Raw genomic sequence first — 9,128 nt, forward strand, 5'->3', positions numbered from 1 at the left:
GATGAGACTCAGGTGCCCCTTCCCGCACACTATACCACCATACACGGTGACACAGAGGAAGGTGCACATGACATAGAAGAGGAGGTGATGGATGACCCAGTTGTTGACCCAGATTGGCATGCATTGGGGGAAGAGGGTGCTGCTTCCAATAGCTCAGATGAGGAGCATCCACAGCAGACATCGACATCGCAACAGCTGTTATCTGGCAGGCCCGGAGCACTCCAAAGACAGGTTCCAAACATCAAAAGAGTTGCTGGACAGCTTGTCCAGAGGGTCAAAAGATCACAGCGTGCTAGGCCGCAAAATGTCTGCCAAAGTAGGAAGAGTGCAGTGTGGCACTTTTTTGAACAAAATCCTCATGATCAGGCCAAGGTTATCTGTAAGAAGTGCGCAAAGACCTTTAGCCGAGGGAAAAATCTGAAAAATTTGAATACCAGTTGCATGCTTAGACATTTAACCAGCATGCACTTGCAAGCGTGGACACAACACCAAACCTCAAGTGCCACATGTGCAACTGATCACAACGAAGGTAGTCAGCAACGCTACATTGTTTCCCCCACTGTAAGCCCACCGGTTAGCACAGCAGCAAATGTTGAGGTGTCGTTGCAAGACCACAGCAGTCAGGGAATCCCACTGTTATATCAACGAAAGACTGATTCTAGGCCATCAGAAAGAACACCAACTCCATCACCATCATCAACCCTCTCTCAGTCCGCCCTGTCCACCGCTACTTCCACCATATGCAGCTCTCAAGTCCAGCTCACCCTCCCAGACACTATGAGTAGGTCAACAAAGTACTCAGTCTCTCATCCGCGTACACTGGGTTTGAACGCCCACATTGCCAAACTAATCTCGTTTGAGATGATGCCCTTTCGGTTGGTGGAAAGCACAGCTTTCCGCGAACTCATGGCCTATGCAGTAACACGCTATGACCTACTCAGTCGCCACTTCTTCTCTCGCAAAGCCATCCCAGCCCTCCACCATCATGTGAAAGACCGCATTGTCCATGCACTCAAGCAGTCAGTGAGCGGAAAGGTGCACCTCACAACTGATGCATGGTCCAGTCGGCATGGCCAGGGCCGTTACGTGTCCATCACTGCACACTGGGTTAATGTGGTGGATGCAGGGTCCACAGGGGACAGCGGTGGTGGGACAGTGCTGCCTAGCCCACGGTATAGGAAACAGTTGGCTGTAGGCGTTCGACCCTCCTCCTCCTCCTCCAGAAGCGAAAGCTCGTCCACAGAGCGCAGTCGTACGAGCACTCCATCTGCAGCTGCCACTGTTGCACACGATGTGTCCCCCTATCGAGCAGCTAGTGGAAAGCGTCAGCAGGCTGTGTTGCAGATGATGTGTTTGGGCGACAGACACACCGCCGAGGTGCTGGCCGAGTACTTGAAGCGACAAACTGAGTCATGGCTGGGCAGTGTACATCTTGAGGCAGGCAAGGTAGTTAGTGATAACGGCCGTAATTTTGTGGCAGCCATAGCCCTTTCAAAACTCAGCCACATACCTTGCTTGGCTCACACCTTGAACCTGGTGGTGCAGTGCTTCCTCAAAAATTATCCTGAGTTAACAGCCCTGCTCCATAAGGTGCGAAGACTGTGCGCGCACATCCGCCGGTCGCCTGTACACTCGGTTCGTATGCAGAAGCTGCAGCGATTGCTCCACCTTCCCAACCACCGCCTCATTATCGACATTGCAACAAGGTGGAACTCCACCCTGCACATGGTGGAGCGGCTGTGCGAGCAGAGGCAGGCCATAATGCATTTGTGGGAGGATACACGGCCAGGCACTTTGAGAGCAGACATGGAGTTGACAGGTGTGCAGTGGTCGAAGCTGAAAGACCTTTGTAAAGTCCTTCAGTGTTTTGAGGAATGCACACGGCTGGTAAGCGCAGACGACGCCATCCTAAGCATGAGCATCCCACTTATGCGTCTGCTCATGCAAACTTTGACGCACCTTAAGGAGCAGGCGTCTGCAGCCAATGTTGATGAGGAGGAAGAGGAGGAGGGAATCCTTGATGACATTCAGCCATTGTCTGCTCAGGGACCTCTCCTGGACGAGGTGGAGGAAGAAGAGGAGGAGGAGGATGATGATGGGGATGATTACTTAGGGGAGGAGGATGCATCTCGTGGGGCAAGTGAAAATGTTGGCGTGGCAAGGTCTGGTACAGGGTTTGTGCGTGACTGGAGGGATGTGGATTTGCCAGAAAGTGCTCCTCCACCCAGCACTCGCAGTGCATCATTGACACCGGGAACATTGGCCCACATGTCAGATTATGCCTTGCGGATCCTAAAAAGGGACCCCCGCATTGCCAAAATGATGAACGATGACGACTACTGGTTGGCCAGTGTCGGGATCCCTCAGATTACTCTTTCATCTGAAGGACCGATGTTCTTGGGTGTGAAGCATCATATGTCTCTAATTAAATCAGCTCCATCGAGAAGAACTACACAGACACCAGCTGTATAATACCACTCAGGATGCCTCCAAGACGCCTCTGGCTTATCAGTTAGGCTTCCGTCTTTTATAGTAAAGAATTTAAACATTTTACAGACATGCGCAGTACAAATGATTTTACAACTTGTTTTAGACAAAGAAAGTCATTTAGGCGAAAAAGCAGAGGTATTTGACCTTGGTTCACAAGGGAGATGTCTGAGACATCTCCTCGAAGAACAGATAAGGTTTTAAACAAGAGAATGCAACATAGACAGAACTCAATTTAACTCCTTCAGTTCCTATCATTCCCCCCTTTGACATCTTCATTTTCCACAATCTGGAACACTGGATCCTGCAACAACAGCGGATAGTGGCTCGTTCACCAGGTACTATCCCAGGCCGACGGGTTGCCTGAGGGAGACAGGTCTTCTACCTTCTCCATCCCCCAGATACTGAAGCCACGTCCATCATTGCAAGAGTACGCTCCTTCATGCCAGAAATGAGATGTCAATCTAGGACTCAAAGGAATAATAGTTAAATTCTTGTTGTTTACAGTCAAACTTCCTTATCTATTTCTACATCTTTTCTTGCATACAGAGATACACCAAAAAACAAGTTTCAATAGCACATATATTACAAAGATACAAACAACAATGATTTTGGACAGCAACGGTGGTGTTCAATATATCCAATATATCCCATATTTGGTCATCTAAGTAATCTGTAGCCCTGACTAATTTATCCCACATTTGAGTAATCATAGGATAAATAAAAATAGAGCTGACAATTTTATTAGCCACACTCATCTGCACTATATGTGGTCTCCCAGAGAGGCGAGGTGTATTGTCAGCAGCTCTTTTGTACAACGTGTGTTTAGGTATGCTCTGAGTATTCAACTGGTCATTCGGAATAACAAAGGTAGCTGGAGTCAAACGACCCAGAGTACAAGCACCTTTTACCCCTACTGGCAACCATTTATATGCATTGTCTCCACATACCCAGAACATGTCACTAGGTAGGTCCCATAGGGCTGAATGTTGTAATACCAGTCTATGAACTAAATCTATGAACACAGATACATTCTGAACCATACACCAATTTGGAAGTTGTCCTAAAGGGCTACACTACCCTACATCGGGATTTCCACAGGTGGGAGTTCCTTTCTCATATCCAGATGACTCGTTGCAAGGTATATTACCTGAAATATTAAAACAAGTTTCATTATTGCCCTGGGGAAATAAATTGGAATACTCCCAGGACGTGTTATGCAACCTTCTTTCTAGCAGTATTGGTTTGAAGGCATCAGTAGAGTGGGAAGTTACATTAAAACTAACTTGTAGGCCATACATTGGAATTTGCCCCAGGTAGGTTAATCGAGTTCTATTCCTGGGTACCCAAGCCCCCCCTTTATATGCCAGATATTGAAGGTATGTATTACTTCCTGAAAGATTACCCTGCCACCAAGGGTATCCTACCCATCCCACAATAGGTATACCAACAGTTGTGTTCCATAACTTCACATTATTTGTGGCATTATTAGCAAGTGTATCAGAACAACTGGTCCAGGCAAATAATTCCTCGGGTGGCATAGGAATAACAAGGAACGGAATACTAGTGGCTGATACTGGTGAATGTGTGCAGATCCAGCAAATGATTTGACCAATCATTTAGTATTTTTCATGATGTTGTATAAACTTATTATTCAAGGACATTGGAGAATTTAGACTATCCCACGCAGCTACCATTATTACAGATAATGCAACAAAACCAAACCAAAACATTATGCACTCTTATGCTTTGTTAATTCCTGTGGCTAGTTTGCAATGCGATGCGTGGATCCAGTTTGGTCGTCCTTCCAACTTAACAGAAGTAGGCGTTGTTAGGAGTACTTGGTAAGGTCCTTGATATCGGGGTTCAAGGGTCTTTCTGGAGTGTTTCTTGACATATACGTAATCACCAGGTTGTAGACAATGAGTTCCTTCCACACTATCTGGATCTGGAGTGGAAGAGAAAACTAGAGAATGCATTTGAGTTAAATGCTTTTGCAACTGGATTACATAACTTGTCAAATTATCCACATTGAGTGTTAAGACCTGTGGGTAATACAACCCTGTGTTCGGTGGTCTTCCAAACAGTATCTCGAAGGGTGACAGTTTAGTTTTCCCCGTGGGTGAGTACCTTACTGAGAATAATGCTAATGGGAGACACTCTGGCCATGGTCTATGGGTTTGTTCCATGGTTTTCTGTATTTTCAATTTTAGTGTCCCGTTCATTCTCTCTACCTTCCCTGAACTCTGTGGGTGGTAGGGTGTATGAAATGCCTGTTCTACACCTATCATTTGCATTACATTTTGCATTACCTCAGCAGTAAAGTGTGTACCTCTGTCTGATTCAATTGTTTCAGGGACACCGAATCGTGGTACTAGTTCCATCACCAGTTTCTTTGCAGTGGCTCGAGCTGTAGCCGTTTTCACCGGGTAGGCCTCTGGCCATCCAGAGAAGAGATCTACACATACTAGGATATTTGCATACACTCCTACCTTGGTAGCTGTATGTCGTCAATCTGCCGTCTCTGAAACGGGTAGAGAGGCCTAGGTGTCGCTTTCTTAGGGACTTTTACTGTTTTACCTGGGTTGTGCTGTGCACAGATGAGGCATGATTGTACAAGTTTCGCGGCTGCGCAACTGAAGCCAGGAGCGATCCAGAAGGCATCTACCATGGCACACATGTGACTTTTTGAGGTGTGATTGGGGCCATGTGCTGCTTGCGCCATGATTGGGAACAGGGACTTTGGTGGGCACATTTTATCCTTATTCTCCCATACTCCATTTGAGTTCAGCTCAGCTCCCAGTCTCCCCCGGTGTACCTTCTCTGTTTGGGCAGCCTTTTGCTGGAGGGATTTCAGGACATCTAGACCCAATGTGGCTGGAATACGCTGACTCCCCGCCACCGTCCACTGCTCTCTCTAGGCCGCCTTGTGCTATTTTAGCAGCCTCGTTCGCCCTTCTATTGCCCTCTACCTCCACGGAGTCACCTTTGTGTGTGCTTTTACCTTGACAATGCCAACCTGGACTGGTAACATCAATGCCTCCATCAATTGTTTCACCAGCTCTGCATTTTTAATGGGCTTCGAATCTGTGAAAATATTAGCGACTTTACCTGCAGCGGCTCTACACGCCTCAGTGAGTGCCTTCAACTCTGCCTCCTGCGCCGACATGTGAGGAGAGAGTGGTTCCGCTCGGATTACCTCATGTGAGGATACTACTGCATATCCAGTGTAGAATCGTCCATCCTGGTGGTATCTGGGGCCATCTACAAAAAAGAAACTCAAAGTCTGCATTAGGAACAGGTTTTTCATGAATGTGTGCAAACCCAACTGTCTCCTGACTCATCAGTTCTATGCAGACATGTTCATGCGTCATGTCAAAGTATCCTTCCTCACTCGCTAATACGGTCACCAATTCCCCCTTTTCTGAATCCACAGGCAGGAGGGTGGCTGGATTCAGAACGTTACATCTTTTGAGGAGTGACATACTCAGGAATTAGTAGAGCACACTCAAGTCGGAGCTGTCTGGCCATAGACAGATGTTTTGGTTGAACTTGTAGGAGTATGGCATGGATCGTCAGTGTCATCTCACATGCCTTCCCTATTACGTCTCCACTTTTTTCCTTGTGCTCCAGCATACATGACAGGTCGTTTTATTGTCCTTGTTTGCTCAATTTCTTTAGCTACCTTAAGGAGGTCTTTCGGATCTACATGTCTCCATTCAGGTCTGGCTGTCTGTACTGCGTCTCGTAAGTCTTTGTTCATACCGTCAATGAATGCATTCACCAGTATTCTAACATCAAGTGGGTTTATGCAAATGTACCCCATGTCTGCCCATTTCAGCTGTAACCGTCTAAGGTATATCTCTACTCTCTCTCCTCTTTGCTGTGTCACATTAGTCAGGAGTACAGACTGCTCTGATTGTTCCACTGCAGCCCATTGTCTTAGTGACTCACAGTACGTCTCCCCAGATTGTGCAGATTTATCATCCATGCCCCAAGCCTGATTCTTTGTCACATCTGTGTGTCTTAATTATATGTCCTAGTGCGTCACCTGCCTTTAAACTCACCAACCTCTCTAGGTCTGCCCAGGTACACTTATATGTCTGCTGTACTTCCTTTATGTGTCTGTAAAACGGGAATGGTTGGTCTTCAGGGGCAGGCAGCTGCTTCAGCAAAGCTAGCTGGTCAGAGGGGCTCCAGGGATAATACACCTGTATCTTTCTTATTCTAGTCACACTTCTAGGTCCTGATGAGGTTGGCCGTCTGATGTCTACTGTCAGCTTACTCCTCAAGGGCCAATGTCCCACTACCCACTATCCACACTATTATGTCAGCTTCTTATGATCTTGTCTGGATAGGATTTAGTGCAATTCTCTTAGGTCAGTAGCACAGGTCACACAAGTAGCTATTCAGTCTGGGTTTGTCTGAGTCTGACCACAGTGTTTACAAGTCCATCTGTTTTGTCTGGGTCTCTGGTTACACTTTGTCAATCAAACATTCACAATACACCTTCCACACTGCTGCACATTCTCAAGCATCATTTATTCACTTGCTATTTTCTTCCCTTGTCTGTGCCTTTTTGTACATCCAAACATTCACACTCTGGTATTTTTGCCTTTTTCAATATTTGTCCCACTTGTTTTACTGCTTCCTTCCTTCTCTGTCTCTTGTAATTTGACACAATTTGCTATACAAATCAATCACACAACTAGAAGCAGGTTCAAACACATTAATGACCAAGCAATCACTTACAATTCCCTTCTAAATTAGGCACCATATCTTACTTTTAACTTCCAATCTTCAATTAAGTACTGTTGCTTTAAAATGCACAAATCTTTCAGCGTGTACCTTACGGATAGAATTACAGAGAATTTTGAGCACAGCTCACACTCAGCAGAGATAAGAGCGAAGGGAGAAGAAAAACTACGCAGCGGTATCATTCCCCCCTCCCATCAGAATGCAGCGTCGTCCTTCACAGAATTCTGTAGTTCTTTAGACTTATCAAAATCAATTTCTACAAAGAAACTCAAAATCACGGGATTTCACTGTAAGAGCAGATAACTGTATAATGAGATTAACCATGCCTTGCCCTTTTTCTGGCCAAATGCATTCAGGAAACTTTACAATGTAATGCCACATATAACACGAACTATATCATTACTCAATTCATTCAGTCTCAGATGTAGATTTGAAATATCTATAACGCATCTGTCCGGGATTCCACCACAACTAGAAAGGTCACAAATCTCTTGACACAAAAATGATGTGTGATGATTCATTCATACGTGCTCATTCACTGATTTTTTTTTTTTTTTTTTTATACTCAATTACTCATCTCTCATCTTATTCAGAGGTTCTCATAGACATATATACAAGGATTCACACAGCCTGCCTATCTTGCACTTTGGATTTGATTAATACTTTTTCCAGGTTCTTTGCTGCACTACTTCCATATCTATCCTCAATTATATCACATAACCGGTTTCCTTCTTCAGGTATCTTTCCCTGACTGTTCCCCATCTTATCTTTTATTCTTATCCTGTCTCTCTTGTTGTCTTCCTGTTAGTCCCCTGCCTTAGGTGGTGTATTGGGTAAGCTCAAGACTAGGCTCTACTATACCTCGTTACCTTCTTCCTAAGGTGCTAACAGGCTAAATGGAGTGTCTGTTCCTCGGTGTACTACGTGTTTCGTGTACTTATATGCTATGTAGCATCCGAACAGAAATACTCCCACAACACACAGGATTGTAAATAAAGTGTCCATCTACTGGGGTTCTTCAGTCATATCCTGTCACAGGCTCATTTCACGGTCCTGTGCTCATTCGGTCACACTCTTATCTGTCACAAGGTTTATTCGTAAAGGGTGTTGATTTAAGCTTAGGCGGTGACCTCCCCGAAAGGACGCTGTCACATGACCCAGTTAGGCAATATCACCACTCTTTGAACGAATACCTACTGTGCAGCTTATTTTTCTACTTTCCACAGTCCTTCAAATCAAGGCAGTCACTCAACAACCTCCTCTATTCCTAGTGCGGAATCGTCTATTGTGAAAAACTTGTCCGTCCGGGCTGCGCAGTATGAACTGTTCACCCAGCCTTATATTCCATAATGTCAGACCTCTCCCATTTTGATTTGCATCAGCTCTTTTTCTAAAAATAGCTGTGCACACACAGAACCTACAGTAACCTCTCATTCGAGCAGAAATTACATATGCGTGTCACACCCGATTTCCTCAGAGTTCTTATATGGACCTGATTTTACGGCCCCCTCCTCTACTAGATTCCCCTTTATACGGACCTTAGTTATAATGATAGATTATGAAGAGCAGAGAAGAGAAAAATTGATCTCTTACCTGGCCAGGTGTTTAGGTCTGCTGTTCACAATTTCATCAGTAACTGGTGTGGTCTGTAGATCGGGTAGTCTTGGAGAGGTGCCTATATCAGGTCCCTGTTTCGGGCGCCAGGAAACTGTCGGGATCCCTCAGATTACTCTTTCATCTGAAGGACCGATGTTCTTGGGTGTGAAGCATCATATGTCTCTAATTAAATCAGCTCCATCGAGAAGAACTACACAGACACCAGCTGTATAATACCACTCAGGATGCCTCCAAGACGCCTCTGGCTTATCAGTTAGGCTTCCGTC

At 45.5% G+C, this 9,128-nt stretch overlaps 1 long non-coding RNA gene across 1 annotated transcript; it reads right to left on the reverse strand.

The window, feature by feature from the left end:
* Positions 1–2,467: 2,467 nt before the first annotated feature.
* On the reverse strand, positions 2,468–8,315 carry LOC141056306 (uncharacterized). Its single transcript, XR_012221608.1, has 2 exons — positions 4,228–8,315; positions 2,468–3,637 (listed from the first exon to the last, which is right to left on the reverse strand). It is a non-coding gene; the product is annotated as an uncharacterized lncRNA (long non-coding RNA).
* Positions 8,316–9,128: the final 813 nt, after the last annotated feature.

The sequence above is a fragment of the Dendrobates tinctorius genome, unplaced genomic scaffold (assembly GCF_039654945.1).
Source record: "Dendrobates tinctorius isolate UK_male_01 unplaced genomic scaffold, ASM3965494v1 ptg000196l, whole genome shotgun sequence".
NCBI lineage: Eukaryota > Metazoa > Chordata > Amphibia > Anura > Dendrobatidae > Dendrobates > Dendrobates tinctorius.